This window comes from Ambystoma mexicanum, chromosome 13 (genome assembly GCF_040938575.1).
Source record: "Ambystoma mexicanum isolate Mex_15411 chromosome 13, UKY_AmexF1_1, whole genome shotgun sequence".
In the NCBI taxonomy this organism is placed as follows: Eukaryota; Metazoa; Chordata; class Amphibia; order Caudata; family Ambystomatidae; genus Ambystoma; species Ambystoma mexicanum.
The window spans coordinates 249,030,387-249,047,611 of record NC_090938.1 but is presented as its reverse complement, the minus strand read 5'-3'; positions in this window follow the sequence as shown (position 1 = coordinate 249,047,611).

The following is a 17,225-nucleotide window of genomic DNA, read 5'->3' as shown; positions in this document are numbered from 1 at the left end:
GGTGTGCGGCGTCCTGGCTTTGCTCTCCTAGTTTCTGTACAATCAGTGGGATCAAAAAGGTTGGACCCGCTGCCTAAGCAGCACTGAATCCCTCAAGGATCGATCCTATCACCAATGTCATCTTAATATGGAACCTTTGGGAGATCTGATTACCTAGTCGGAACTCATGAAGCACCAGTATGCTGAGGCCCCTCGACTCTCTCTTAGGGTGTCATCACCATCTAACATCCTGGATTGGATGTATCTATGGGCTATATAAAGCATGAACCTAGCTATGAAGCAACGCATCACTGTTGATAGGGGAATGAGCTTAGGGGGTGACGAGTAGAATGCAAGAGTGGCCAAGAATCTGTAATGGGTAGCAGGAGAGAGGAGAACTCTGGAAGAGAAGAAATGGGGCTGAGTGGAGAAGTCAAGGATTGGCAAGATGCTCTTTAAAAAGTAAAGTTTCAGGTAATTTCTGAAGTGTAGGATGGTGGGGATAGCCTTATCTGCTATGGTATTGTGTCACAGAGACAGGGTGCATATCATGAAAAGGCATGTTACCTGATTTCCCCTCTGGCAGTTCTTTGTTACCAGTCAGGCGATGTTGTGGGTTCTGGTCATGTGCTGACCTTTGAAGATGGTTAGATTCTTGCCAAGGTAGAGTGATGTTTTGCTTCACTTTGCAGAGGAAGGTTAGGTGCATGATATTTAGACAGGTGAGCCGTGCAAGTATGGTTTATTATGCCGAGGGAGGATCTGTCCCATTTTAAGTGCATCTGGAAAAGTGGCTTCTGTGTGGATGAATTGTTGACTTTGAGAAGTGGTGAGAGTTCTTCACCAGTGCAGACCTTCGCAATGAAGACTGTGTCAGGCTTGTGACACAGGTTGCGTGCCAGAAGTGGCGTCCGATGCGTTCTGTTATCCTTCCTGCAGTGGCAAGTAACACCCATCCCTTTGGCAGGCATACATATTGTGGGTCTCATGGACGGTCCTCTCATGCGTCTCCTAATTTCCTTATTCAGAAACACTCTGACTCGAGGGTGTTGCAGGTGGAAGTTGCCGTGACAACTCTGGCCTCCACTGCATGCTCGGTACAACACGCTCCGTGCAAAGGGTGGAGTAAGGAAAAGTCACGTGAGAGCAGGTACTTAAGGTTACAGCTCGCGTACGACGCTACTTCTGATTTTGAAAAATCACGGCTTTTGTTTCTTGTCCAAATCATAGCGTTACCTTGTTTCAGACCTTTTCGCTTGCCCTAACGGAATTGCCTTTGTCCTACCCTGTATCTTGACCTTGTGACTATTTTGAACGAACTTTGGCTCTGCTTACGGATATTGTACACTCTTGCTGATTTTGTCTCTTATTTTCCCGCACGGCCATGACCCGGACTGCTCACACGGACCGTCTACCTTCATCAAGTATGGTTTCCTGGATTACCACACGACGACGACTCGGACTGTTCCCTGGACTGATTTCGTAACGCCGGAAGACAACATTAAGCAATGTCGTTTTGGGTGCATCACAAGTGTGTCTCTGCCAAACTACTCACCGCGCTTGGACTAGAGACTTCCACAAGTGGCGTGCACTGTCGCTAGTCATCCTCATTCCATCGGGATAGGTGGTACCAGGAACTAGAGACTAATACCACTAACCATATTAGGCGTCTGCGTGCCGTCGTGTTTAGTTTCTGTTTGGTTGAGTACACTTGATGCATCAAATGATCCACGGGCTTCCATATTTCATTTTCCTTTGCATAAAAACACTAAGTCCCATATCATTGTATTTGATACTACGTCCACCTCTCATAAGCCATAACAAATTAGTTTGCTCTGTCTCGTAGCTTCTACATTGAGGAGGTTAGCAGACAGAAACATTCCACCGCTATAGAAGAAAACCCAACTCAATACAGGTTAGAAAAAGACCTCTCTCTGTGATGATCCATATTGCCTAGTCATAGTACGGTCAAGTGACCGTGTTATTTGTTCCTTTACTGTGTGCCTGTGTTTCGTGCTGTGTTCCATCTTCCAATTAATTGATGCCTCTGCATGTATTACTCATTCAGAGAGATACATTGGTAAGAAGAACTCTTCGGCTAAACTTCGAGTTGAACTACCCAGATTCTGACAGAAGGCAGTATGTCCACTTTATAGGTAGTGCTGTTGTGGGCTGAAAAAGTATATGTCACCGCTTCTGGAGTCATTTTCCTGAATTCTAAATAGCTTAATTGGTTGCAGGTGCATATGGGCTGGGCATAGAGGTGTGTTTGGAGCTGTTAGTGAGTTCCCTTATATTCTCTATTTTGTCAGTTGATAGTGTTGAATGTGTCAGTGGATTGAGGTATTATAGGGCCTAACAGAGGGTTGATGCAGTGCTTCATGGCTTGGAAGATCACTCTCTCTGTGTTGAATACTTGCATGGTGGTTGTTGTGTAGTAGTTTGTTTTGTCTGTGGTGATGAGTGACCTGCCTGATGAATGGACGGTTCTCAGGGTGATGAGGCCTTCTTGTTAGTGGGTTTGTCTCCACCACTTTTTAATCTGCGGATGATGTGTTTGCTGTCAAAGAAGTGTATTGGCGCATTATAAAAACCCAATTAATAAATAAAATAAATACATACCATTTTTAGTTGACTCGAGGTTTCAATGCTGCATGAGTCCTGGTGGTCGCGGTGTGCTTGAGTGTGCCGAGGTGTGCATTGGCATTCTCTGAAGGGTCTGACATGAAGGCCAAGGTGAATAGTAAGAGACTGTATTGAGGGTGGTACACAAACCGTGACACTAACGATGCAACACAGCCAAACCTCTCAACTTTCTTTATCAATCTTTTCGTCCACAACAATACGGTAAACACTACTTTATACACCAAGCCTACATCAGTGAACAGCACCCTTTTCACAACCAGTAACCACCTGTCTCATGTTATCTACAATATCCCATTTGGAGAACTGTTAAGAATTAAACAAAACTGTACCTAAAATGAAGACTTTGAGCAACCTGCTGCAAAAATGAAGAATCATTTCAAACAAAGGGTTTACACTCCAACTCTCACCAACAAAAGTTATCAAAAGACACATGAAAGAACAAGAGAACAACTTTTACTAGACAAAACACCTAGACAAGCCAAGATTAGTCCACAAAAAATCATATTCATCACCACGTACAGCACAGTCAGATCATCAAAAAAATTCTATCTAAAAACTGGGATATCCTAAAAGTGGAACAGGATCTGAGTGCAATTCTGGATGACAGCCCAACGATCACTTTCCGTAAAGCATGCACTCTTAGAGACCAACTTAGTCCATCACATTTTCAATACAAACAACCAGAGTCCAACTAACCAGCCCCAATGTGGCTCCAAGCACCCTTCCAGGGTAATTTCAAATGCAGACAATGCCAAATATGCCAATATTCACCCAATGCCAAGAAAACCATCGAGATGCCTAATGGGAAATCAACTCACATTAATCAACTTATCAATTGTAATACCTCCAGTGTAATCTATGGCATTGAATGTGTATGAAAGAAAATTTATATTGGCAGTACCATTTGGAAACTTAAATTTAGAATTTGTGAACATATAAGAACAATTATCAATCAGGACATAAGATCACCTTTGACAGCGCATTTCATAACCAATCACACACAGGAACAACTCAGTACACTAAGATTTTATGCAATTGAAAAAAATCAGACCTCCGCCAAGGGGAGGCAGCGTTGAGCAACTCTTACGAAAGCAAGAGGCGAAATGGATCTGTAATATGAACACCTGCCATTTGGGTCTAAATTCAGACCAGAAACGTTTTCATTTTCTATAATCAAGTTTTCAATATAGAGTATACTAATGAGTAAAGAACACGATTGAAATATGTGTCAAACTATAAAAATTGTTACTCCAAGTACTCCAAGCACTAGTAGGGCTGACGCTGGACACAAGGGTCCACCCGCGAGACCCAGGGAGACGGAGGCAACAACTCCAGCCAACCCTTACCATCCCCCTCTGCCCGTACAGCCACAACTAGGTACCACAGGGCTGTGGTACGGACGAGATACCACCAATCACCCCACAATCGGAAGTATGGACACTAGCAGCTGCGCTAATCATGGGGGGGGGGGGGGGTAAGGAGCATGCAAAGTTAAGGGAGCGGGCGGAGGGGACAGCTAAATCATCAAACGGCCTCCAATGCAAAAACGGGCACATACCTCCTGAGGCACAGGGTGTACAAGCATTCCGCCGTGTAAGATTACAGAAGCCCAACTGGCTCAATCCAGGATAGAGATACCAACTAACCAATACCACTAACAATTTCCTTCTCTGCATACACCTCTCAAACTCCAAATCAAACACAACCACAAACCTCTAGCGCAGCAAACCGCAAGAACTTCACTACACTGCAACAACAAAACACACACACTCACATCAGCACACGACGACTACTGGCCGCAAACACCCCAGGCCCAGCCGACGGAACCACCGGGCTGAGGCTGCCAACATCACATCACTGCTCTCTTGCACTTTTCCAGCCTCCACCCACTAATCCACACCTCCCTCCCTCTTTCAGAGCCGCCAGGGGACCACTCCGGTGGTGATAGTGCGCAGTACAAATGACCTTTAACATTAGCATATAAAAATTGCCACCTCTAGATGTATTAGAGCTATATAAGAATTTTGTTATTTATGTCACTATGAATATCTTAGTAGAATGAGTACCATATGTTACTACACCGCAAATGTTGACATTCTCGTTATCATGGAATATCACAGAAGAAGTAATATCAGATGTTGTATATCCACGAGTTGTATTTCCAACGCTATTAACAGATCTACTTTTAGCAAACTGTAAAATTACATCAGGGTTAACATTGCATAAATCTATAGCTTCTATATTTTGTGCATCTTGACACTCAATGGGCCTCATTACGATTCCGCTGTTAGCCGTGCCGGAAAAACCGGCAGGCTGCCACCCGACCGATAATACCATTCCGCCTCTGTGATTGCCGGAATCAACAGGGCATTATAACCCCGGTGACCCGGTAATTCTGGAGGCGGAATTCTGTAAATCCCCATCCCCATGGAGTCCCATAGGATCCATGGGTATGGGGACCATTGAAGCACTGGTTCCGTCTATGACAGAGCTGGTGTTTCCATGTCCCCCTGCAGGTGGGTGGTGTTACTCCCGCTAGGTAGACCTGGTGACAGTGACACTCCCACCTGCAGGACTCGGAATAAGCCGGTCCGGAAACAACGGTGGCAGCATTTTTACCGCCACCTTTGTTTCTGGACCGGCTGACTTGTAATGAGGCCCAATGTCACTTACGACCCATCAGACAGTGGGGCACACTGCAAACATACCAACATAGCCAGATCACAATGTTTCCATATTTAGATTAAGACCATGGACATTCCCTATAAGGCAACACATCCCGTCCCAAAATGGTGGTTTCACATTAGTGTTTTGACGTAACCGCGTACATTGACGCAGTGATGTCATTGCGCTATATAAATGTCACACATTAGCTCACAATTATATGGCAACCACACCATCCACGATACTGGCTATCCTAAAGAAAGAATTAATGCGATAAGGTAAGGCTTTCTTACTTTTTACCATTACAAGGGCAATACTGGATATGGTAAAGGGTTTTTCGATTACAGTTTAAGTAGAACTGCTATTAACTAGTTCTGACTTCCAAACCTACCACCCCTTTACTTAACACACATCACCAATTAGTTCTATTGCAGGATTGGGTCAGGAGAAAAAATATGACTCAACTATTTGGGCCCAATTACTATACCTATTCCTGCCCATCCAACAATGACACTAGTAAGTACTGTTTTCTCTATCGAAAATAGAAATATTGATTGCATAAATCACAGTGGCCTAACAACAATTCCAAATATTGTATTTCAGGTTGTCCACAGGCAACACTAAGGACAACATTCAATTATCTTCAAATACTGTAAAAAGAGATTTATTTTGAAACACCATTATTGTTTGTTGTTACTGCACCTCCTGAAGAATTGCCCATACTACAAGGGCAGGGAAACATGTGTTGAAGTTCAGACAAATCAGCAGTTCAGGACAATTATTCAGTGAAATGAACTGACAGATTGAGGTTCTAAAGTAATTTCAGTGCACACAATTGAAAAGATGATGTACTGTCTATGGAATTGAAATTTGGTTATTTTCTTTAGTTCTTCATTTTGGAAATTAAAAAAAACTATCATTCACTACAGTCTGCCTGAATCATTATTAGCACAAATCCAATTGTTTTTTGTACAAAAAACCTTTTGCCATATCTTAAGGTTTAAGCACAACTCAGTACTCCAATCAGTATTCTTGTACACACACCTTATTTAAAATGTGGTAGTGAAAAATGTTGCAGGACTTGGTTACAGAATGTTTATGTAATTAAAGGAAGCAGTGGAGAAAATGACGTCTTTGACACAAGTCACTTCAATAATTGCTAATGAAAGTGCAATGTCTTCAATTGATAGACACTCCTGTCCACTGCACTCGCAAATACTGGAAAATCATTCAATGATTGAAAAGATTCTAATTATAATACTATAAATTGCTCATTCAAGTATTCATATATTCAACATTTATAAATGGACAATAATTCAACATATACAGAAATGCACCCTTTAATTACATAAACATTCTGCAACTGAATCCTGCAACATTTTTCACTACCACGCTTTAAGTAAGGTGTGCATACAGCCCTCAATACAGTCTTGTGCTATTCGCTTTAGCCACCATAAAAGTGGGGTGACACTTTGTTGAGGGATGCACCCTGTACTACATTATGTCATTTTCCAAAATAATTTTGTTAACGAATAAACATTCAACTACTCTAGCTAGCATTTAGTGAAGATGAAGCAGCACAGAGACTAGATCTCATTGAAGATACAGAACATACCGCCTCATCAGAAAGCCCATAAAAATGTACTTATAACTTAGAGAGACTCATTAAGAGAGAGATCTTCCAGAAATTGCACGCTTCAACTTTAGCTCAATACTACAAGGCTAAAAAAATTCCAATAGGTCTAAAAATATACTTACGGCCAACTCTGTTTAAAGAAAACAGCGAATTTGTAAAATGGTGGGAACAGATCTTAAACAAACGTTAATTGGATTTAATATTATTAACAATTGAAGAATTGGCCAAGTAACTTTCAAAGATAGATGAAGAAATCACAGAGCTCAAGGAACAACCAAGCATATTGCTATCTGCTGAAGACCTAACTAAAATATTAGAAGAGACCAACAGAAAGTTAGATGCATATAAAAAAGAAATTGAACAAAGAAAGATCAGAAAGTTTAGGAGAGAAACCCTAGACTATTCACGAGATATAGTATTTACGTGGCAGGACGTCTACCGTCAAAATACATCATCAAACAAACAACCTTTCCAACCAAGGCAACCAAGCTACCTGGAACAGAAAATGACCCTCTAAGTGACACTTCTGGGAGTAACGATTCATCACCCATCATTGAGTAGACATTAGAAGCCAGAGACTCATGTCTTCCTACACCACAAGTACCCTCATGATCTGGCACACCGGTTCATTTAGGCACAGAAAAAGGAGAAGGGTTTAAGAAGGTTGAAGAACAAAAAGAAGACCACCAATTAGTCATCAACATTTCCAATAAAAGATTTTCAAAACAGGAACTTGACCTTGGATTAGGCCTCTCCTTCATTCCTACAAATAACACAACCATGTTTGAGGAGCACGTGAACATGTTTAAACTAACAAGGAAAATGCATCGGAAAATCTTTTTTGATTCAGTACAACCTTTTGAAGGAAGATCCAACATTGATTATCGTGAAATGAAACCAAAAAGCACTTTTAATCCCTATGTGCATAATTCAGGACTATTTCTCTTTGAAAACGCTATGCTGAAAGACCTGAAATGGATCAAATACTCAGACAGAGGTACCCTGAATTTAAGGAAACATCAACACAGATCATTACAGCAATTGGTTAATGACACCACCATTACAATTAAATCTCCTGATAAAGGAGGCGCAACAGTAATCAGAGCTGCTTACACCTTTTAAATAACAGGGACACCTGTCTAGTACTTGAACAAGATCCAACTAATTATATCAAAACATTAATTGAACAAGTACTTAATAAAGCACTGCATGAAGATTGGATTAATGACAAACCTAGAGACTATTTAATGAATAAATATCTAATCATGCCAGTGTTTTATGGATTACCTAAGATCCACAAAAACCTAAACTCCCCACCACTACGCCCTATAGTGCCAGCAACCAACAGCATCTTTGACCCCCCCTGGCCAAATATGTAAATAAGATCCTGCAACCAATAGTACAAAAAACGACAATATATTTGCGAGATACAACACATTTTTTAAATGTACTCGAGAGTATAACTGAATTTGAAGAAGGTTGGACCATTTTTACTCCACACGTACAGAGTCTATATAACTCATTACCGCACAGTGAGGGACTAGATTCCCTGGAATGGGCCCCCCTGAAATAAGATCATGTAAAATTAGCTGGCTAAAATTATTCTTTACATTAATTACTTAAGATTTCAAAAGACACATTACTTTCAAATCTCAGGAACATCTATCGGCTCATCAATGGCCCCTGCATATGCTAATCTATTGATGTTTGAGTTTGAAACAAAATTCATCTTGGAACATCCATAATGGAAAACAAAATTACATTTATAGGAACGGTACATAAATGACATCTTTGGCATTTGGAAAGGAAACAAAGAGGAACTCGAGATGTATATGAACTACGCATTAAATTTACCATGGATATTGACATACCCAATATCAATTTCCTTGATGTTACGATCAAACAAGTTGGGAAAAGACTAATCACTTCACTGTACCAAAAACCAACAGAAGTGAATAACACACTACAATACTCCAGTTTTCATCCAGACCACCTTTAAAGATAATTTACCTTTAAGCTCTTTTTTGAGGCTACTGAGATTGAACACAGATAACCAGACATACCAGACTAGTATGCACCAAATGACTGACAGATTTGAAAAAAGAGGATATCTAAACGGAACACTAGAAAAGGCTAGAAATAGAAGCATAGAAAAATCAAGAGTGAAGCTCATGGCACCCAAAATCCGTGAAGTAAATCCCCCATTTCTCCAGATCATGAAATATTCAAGACCAAGTCACCAAATTAAACGCCTAATGAAGAAAAATTGGAAATTAACAGGATTGGACCCACAACTCTGCAAATTATTCCCCAAACAACCCATAATTGCATACACAAGAGGGAGAAACTTCGAAGATAATTTGGTCAAAGCAGAAAGGACTATGCAATCGAAACTTACTTAAAGGATAGTTCCGGGACTTTTTTTTATTGTTCCTATGGTTCGGCCATGTGTTTTTAAGCATAAATCGGTAGATCGTAGAAAACTTTCCTATGGACCTTACCCGACTTTTCGTCCATTAAAGCACTCAAAATCAGCCGCCATTTTCTGATAATCCTATCATTTCCCCCATCGCCCTGGCTCACCTGCTTTTGCGGCACTAAATCAAATCCCCCGCCCCTGAGCCTGACATCAGCAGACGCGTACCGCCCATTTCCCAACGCCAAAGCACGTTTCGTGTCAACAATCGCTGCGCCTCAGCTAATGAAGTGTCGCCATGGAAATGGCAGGACGCCTCTTTCCTCAATAAGTATAAACACACCGTTTCACAACACACAGCAGCAGATTTTCGATTCCATTCCTCTCTCTGTTACTTTGAGTATTCTGTGACTCGTTTCTGTGCTCTGGTCAGCTACCTTCGCCGCTTCTAGGCCTTGTGAACACCTGTACCATCTCTGTAAATTATTTTACTTTCTTTACCACACAATGGCTACAATAATGCCGTATATGTACGAGCCCGAGTACACCGAGGAGGAACTACTGGAAAGGCAAGCACGCGGAAACGATGGGGATTCGGACGGCAGTTGGGAGGACCAGTCAACGGATGAAGAGCCTGGACCATGTCGCATGGACGGCGTCTCCACCTGGTGCACGTGCAATCGGTGCGAGCTAATGCCAACTGAGGAGAAGAACTGCTGCTGCTGTGAAAATTCCGGGTGCTTGGCCTACATTTCGGAAGGCGAGCCAAGTCTGCAATGCATCACCGAGCTGCCAGAGTTCAGGGAAGCCTGCCTCTCACGGACCGTGTTGAGGATGATGATGGTGCTTATGCACGAACTTCGCGGCACTGTTCGTCCGCGTAATCCGAGTAACGAGTAAGTATACTCTGGTTGTGATGTCAGTGATGCCACTACTATGTCATGGTCGTCTCCCACATATAAAATTACATCTACATATCATTCGAATGCATGTAAATTGGTTCCATATTGTGCATTTTCTAGATAGAATTTTTTTCAAAGCAGAATGACATTTTTTTACCTGAATCGACAGTGATAAGAAAGTTTTGTCATTTTAATACAGTTTGCATCTTCCATTTTCACAGGTGGTACAGGCTGGTGGCCTATCATTGCTTCACTTGGTGGCTTCACGGGAGGCTCGGACACCGCGTTCGGAGAGTAATACCTTCCTGTGCGGTACTTGCCATTAGACATTTCCCCAGCGACAGTGGACAATACCGCGGATTTTCCCTGGATGTGCTGCAACCGGAACTTTACAATGTGTAATGTTTATTATTTATGTTCAATTGAAATTAAGATCTAAAATAAAACCCAACATATATTTTAACAATGGTTGTTTTGATTTTTTAAATGAATCTAGTGTGTCTCCATTGAATAGTCTTCCTGTGCCTTGTCTTGTCACACCACATGTCTCCGGCCAGCATCCTCCCTCACGCAGGCTGCCCACCTTCAATCCACATAACCGTTGAACCCATATGCAGCAGACCTACATATGTTATTTTGCGGGTTGGCATCAAGCCTCCCGGCCTTGCCTCCTCCCCCAAAAATACTTACCACACCACTTTGTTCAAGCGTTGGCAATAAAAGGAAGGCCGTTGGATTTTATTGACACAAAACATGGTTATAGGTAAATAATCAATATGGTTGATCATAATAAATCATCCTTTTGGGCACCGGGTACAGAGATGACCCCCTCTGGCCCGTGCCGCCTTGCCACCACAGGCCAGCCTGCTGCTGACTAACTGCCTAGGCATCCAGGGTCTCCAGGGTGAACTGCACCCATATATTCTCCTGGGAGGGTGAGGTATTTATAAACTCACCCCCTGCCTTCCATGTACTAGATCCTGCAGCCTGCCTCTTACATGTAGTTAGATGGCCTCTCCTTGGTGAGGCCCTGTGGCAAACGAGTCTTGTCTGCACGACCACCGCCCCAATCCACACCCCCCCGCCCTATCAAAGGCAGTTCGCACCGGGGTACTTGCGCTGGCAAGTGGAGCTGTCAGGGAGCGATAAAGGCCAAGAGGTGCCAAAGACCATGTACACTTCAAAGTGGTCTATAGAGCATGGGTTGTTGTTCCCATGTCTACCTCCAGACCCCGTGTCTCCTGCCAAGCATCCCCCTTCACGCTGGACGCCCCCCTGCAAACCGCATAATGCCACGACATATACACGTCATTCATTCACAAACACACCCCTGTTTCGAATTCTTTATAACCCACTTCATATTTCTAATGAGCACTTCTTTGCGCTTTGCTAGTCAACCCGTGAAGGTGCTGGTTATCTGCTCTTCGTCTCTGTCCCTTCTGGACTTCCTGGTCCCTGACCCATAGAGGCTTGCACTCAGCAGTACTCCCAACATGGCCACCGAACGCGGAACGCTGTGGAGCAGTTTCCACGTTGCACGCATCACGTTCTATAAAGCAGACACCCCCCCGCGGCTCTGCACGTCTCAACGCTACCGCTAACTGTGGCTAGACGTGTGCTGTCGTAGTTCGCTCTCGTTACTACTTGTTTCCTGGTCCCCATTTGTTACCTCCACATCCTTTCCTTTCCTTGCCTTCACTTCATCCCAGACCTCCGAATACTCGCTGCCGAGTGTACGCTTCGCTGTTTCCAGGACTTTCCGGGCTTTCTGAACGATCCAGGACTTGGACACTGAACGTACGCTGGACCCCAAGGACTCTTGCACAGGGTTGTACAAGGCCCGCACTGTATGCAGGAAGACTCCATCGAAGAAAGAACACAGACAGGTGAGAAGGGGGGAAACCTGTGACAAGAAGTTCAAGAAGTGTTTTGTTAAATGCTAACCCTCAAAATCAAGGGGATACCAAACATTACAATGCTATATCAGCTGTTATATTTCGTAATCCCCAGAAGAAAGGATGGGAGGACTTACAGAAGGAGGCATAGTGTAGGCAAATGATGTATTCACCCCCCCGCCCACTCGATACAAGGGATAGTTGAAGTGTTTTGTTAAATGCTAACCCTCAAAATCAAGGGGATACCAAACATTACAATGCTATATCAGCTGTTATATTTCGTAATCCCCAGAAGAAAGGATGGGAGGACTTACAGAAGGAGGCATAGTGTAGGCAAATGATGTATTCACCCCCCCGCCCACTCGATACAAGGGATAGTTGAAGGAGTGTTTTGTTAAATGCTAAACCTCAAAATCATGGGATACCAAATATTACAACACTTAATCAGATTTTATATTTTGTATCTGTTAGGCAGAAACCTGTGCAGTTTCCTTAGGGACCACTGCAAAAGATTTAAGAAAACGGGTGTTTGGCAGTAAACCCACTTGGTAGCAGTCTGTACCACACAGATTCACTTGGTAGCTGTGGCTGAGCAGTCAGACTTCCCTCAAGAAGAGTTAGGCAGTATATAGAGTATACACAATAGGTACAGAGATACAGTAGCACAAGCAAACACTGACCAGAGCTTTGGTGTAAAAGTATATCATTATTTATTTAAAGACACACTTGTAAGTTACACTGGCACAAAAGAGGTATGTAAATTCAGCACAGTCACTATTATATATATACAACCCCAATTACTTATTAGACAAGTCTTAGTGAGAAACACCACTTATTTTCAGACAGAGGTGAGCGCTTAACATAAGATGGCACTCTAATAAGTTATTAAAAAAAAAGGGAGGGAAAAAGGCAGAGTTATGGAAGCACACAAATTTCAATACTTTTAAAAGAACCACAGTAAGGCAGGATAGGCATAGTTCTACTGGAGAGCAAGGAAGTCAATTGCAAGGCCCAGCTCTTGGAGAGAGCAAGCAGAAGGGGTCCAGGTTCACACAGTGGGGTTATGCCCAAAGAGTCTTGAAGATAGTTCACACACAAAGGATGAAATTAAAGTCAGGAAAAGTTAGCTAGGTTGTCCCAGGCCAGCCCAGGTTAGAAAGTCGAGGCTTTACTGTCACCCCGACGATCTGTCGCAAGGGAAGCCAGGCGGGACACAGTACCTTAAGTGTGAAGGAAGCTCCAGTGGGGGCATTTGTTCCTGGCAGCGGGTGCAGGTCGGTGTTTCGTCCAGAGGAAGAGGAGGTCTCGCCATGGAGGAAAGATGAAGGTCATTGCACTGCCAGGGAAGAAACCAGACGCTGAGTTCTTTCAGTTAAAATGTACTACCCTTCTCTTCGCGGTAGTGGTAAGCCGTGGTATTCCGGTTGCTGGGGTGCTTGGCACGGGCAAGGTGGCCACGGGATGCTCCAGGAAGGTGAAAAGAAGGCAAAACTGGTTATCCCCACCATTCAAAGGAAGAAGACTCTCCGGACTGAAGATCTCCTCTGTCGATGGGAAAAGTGGTGAGACTGTTCAGCAGGGCTGCACCGGTGGTGTCGTCGTTGCAGGTCGGCTCAGCTTCAACCTCCTCGGATTCTTAGGTCCTGTGGTGACTTCTGAAGTTCCAGTCCTCAAAGCCCTACTTTTATGCAGCACACCCCCATTCATTCAGCCTAGCTGTCAATCAAACATGCTAAGTGGTGAGCCGGCCAGCTCACCACTTGGGCCAATCACAAAAGAGTGCGACTTGAGTTGCCAAGGCAACTCAGTCCAGGGTGCCTAAACCCCCTCCCACACCGCATGTGGTACCCAGACAGAGTGGCACCACTTTAGGAGGCTTCTGTGGAGAAGCCTGCCAAAAAGTGGAACAAAGGGCTCGGCTTGGGTTGGAGTCACAGAAGAGAACACAAACGCCATTTTAGAATCAAGTTCTGGCAAAAAATACCAACCGGTGAATTAATGTTAAATAAACCAGCGGTATTTTCGAGGCTATAAGAATTAAATAATTAAAGTTGGGAGCCTCGAACAATGGGAAAATCCCATAGAGATATATTCGCGGTCAAATATAAAAAGTAGTATCCACTGCCACCAGCCAAAACTCGATCAGGGGGGACGGAGACGTGCTCCCTCGAACAACAGACCCCGGGGCAATCGAATTGCTCCGACCAATATGGCCACAATATGATGGTTTGTACTGGTTTCTGTTCATAATTTGGGACTAGTAAAGCCAATGGTGACTTTATATGCCCTGGGAGACAGTAGTCAGTCCCAGGGTATGGAGTCTATGTTGGGGGGTCGCTACGACACCCCTGGGTTACGGCACGGAGGGTGCTGTGTAACCCACATCAAAAACACATGAGACCCTATGGAGTAAAAGACCCCATAGCCCATAAAACACATGGAAAGATCAAATCATGTCTAAGAGTGGGAGTAAAAGAGTCTCACTCTTAGCAGGAGGAAAAAATAAACCCCAAAAATCCAGCAGAGCTGCTGGGGGACTCACTAGGTTTGGGAAATTAGCCTTTACAGAGAATTCTCCCTAACACTATCCCCAAAAAAGGATGGCCGTACTTACATAAGGAGGCACAGTGTAGGCAAATGATGTACTCACCACCCGATACAAGGGCTAGTTCAAGCAGTGTTTTGTTAAATGCTAACCCTCAAAATCAAGGGGATAAAACATATTACAATGCTATATCAGCTGTTATATTTGGTATCCCCAGAAAAAAAAGGAAAGGATGGCATCCAGAAGGAGTCACAATGTAGAAGTATGATATACACCCCTCCCCCAATACAAGGGATAGTTCAAGCAGGGTTTTGTTAAATGCTAACCCTCAAAATCAAGGGGATAAAACATTGCAATGCTATATCAGCTGTTATATTTGGTATCCCCAGGAAATAAAGGAAGGGATGACTTCCAGCAGGTGTCCCAGTGTAGAATTATGATGTATTCCCCTCCCCAATACAAGGGATAGTTCAAACTGTGTTTTCTTAAATGCTAACCCTCAAAATAAAGGGAATACCAAACATTACAATGCTATATCAGCTGTTATATTTTGTAATCCCCAGAAGAAAGGATTGGAGGACTTGGAGAAGGAGGCATTGCGTATGCAAATTATGTATTCACCCCCCCCCTCGATACAAGGGGTAGTTGAAGCAGTGATTTGATAAATGCTAACCTTCAAAATCAAGGGGATACCAAAAATTACAATGCTATATTAGCTGTTATATTTGGTATCCCCAGTAAAAAGGAAGGGATGGCACCCAGAAGGAGTCAGTGTACACCTACGATGTACACCTCCCCAATACAAGGGATAGTTCATGCAGTTGTTTTTTTAAATGCTAACCCTCAAAATCAAAGGTTACCAAATATGACGCTATATCAGCTGTTATATTTGGTATCCCCAGAAAATAGGATGTGCGACTGGCGGAGAGGGGGGCCCGGGCTTGAGATCAGAGGGTGGCCAGGTAAACTAGTGCAGTTTCAGTATCAGCCTGGAAAGAAGCATGGCAGAGGAGGAGAAAAAGCAGAAGCGAATAGAAAGGTTTTGAGGTGCTCCCGGAACCAGCAAGGGTTCTCCTCAAGGTTCAGGGGGGCTGTTCCAGAGGGAGGCCCCGGCCGAAGAAAGTGATCTACCACCAACTTGTTTCTTGGCGAAGCGACTGACCCTGAGGGAGTTGGAAGCGGATGAGTGAAGAGCTCGAGAAGGAAGATATTTAGGAAGAGAGAGTTGCAGGTATTGAGGCCCCAGGCCCTAGAAGGCCTTGTGGACTATGCAGAGGGTGTTGAACTTAATCCTCGCACCCACTGGGAGCCAGTGCAGAGATTTCAGTCCTGGAGAGTTGCGATCCCTGGGCTTGAGGACAAGTACAAGTCTTGCAGTCCAGTTCTGGATGAGCTGCGGAGGGTAGAAGTAGGAAGATTTAGAAAGAGGCTGTTGCAATAGTCCAGCAGAGAGGGACCATAGCTCTGGAGACAGTGAGCTTCTGGGGGAAGGAAAGGAAAGGACGAATACCTCTGATGAGGTGCAGCTGGTTGTGACTTTTTAGAGACATCAGAGATGTGAGGAGAGAAGGTGAGTGTGGAGTCGAAGATGACCGCATGGTTTTTAGCCTCATAGGTGGCAGCAGGGAGCCCTGGCCTGGCTGACTTCTTTTCTTTCCGATCGACCCTCCCAGGTCCAACTCGGGTCCTTCCTCTCCTCCATCTCTATCTCTACCTCTACCTGTGGTGTTCCCCACGGGTCTAACCTCTCTCCCTGGCTATTCAACCAATACCTGACACTTCTTGCCCACCGCATTGCCGTGCTCTGCCCCAACCTCTAGTGCTATGCGGATGACACTAAGCTCATTTTCAGGCTACCCTCACCTCATCCACCTCTTCTCCGTCTCATCACTGACTGTCTGTCCGCCATGCAGGAGTGGTGTGCCGCCAATGATCTCTGCCTGAAAGCCAGCAAGACTGAGATTTTCCTCATCGGCACACCCAAACCCTCCTTTCCTGTCACTCTCTGGCCGGCCTCTCTTGGCCCTCTGCCTGCTCCCACATGTGAGGCTGCACTCTCTAGGCTGCACTATTGCAACAGCCTCTTTCTAAGTCTGCCTGCGTCTACTCTCCTCCCTCTGCAGCTCATCCAGAACCGGACTGCAAGACTTGTCCTTGGCCTCAAGCCCAGGGATCGTATCTCTCCAGGACTGAAATTTCTGCACTGGCTCCCAGTGGCTGCGAGGATTAAATTCAAAACCCTCTGCATTGTCCACAAGGCCTTCTGGGGCCTACTTGAGCAGAAAACCAAAGCTAAGTGTTTTAAGGTTTATTCTTTCTTGTGCAGGGGACTCGTGTTGCATGGGGTAATGTGATAGTCCCTGATTAGCTGCATGAAGTTAATGCAGAGTTGTAATTCTGTATGATAGGGTCAAGTCTAAGCCTTACATGAGGTAATGTAGGGGAGTGCAGTGAAGACATGTGTAGCACAAGAACCGGGTGTAAAATGTCCTGGTTAAGGGGCTCCAGCACAAAGGCCACCCATTGACATTGGGGCATATTG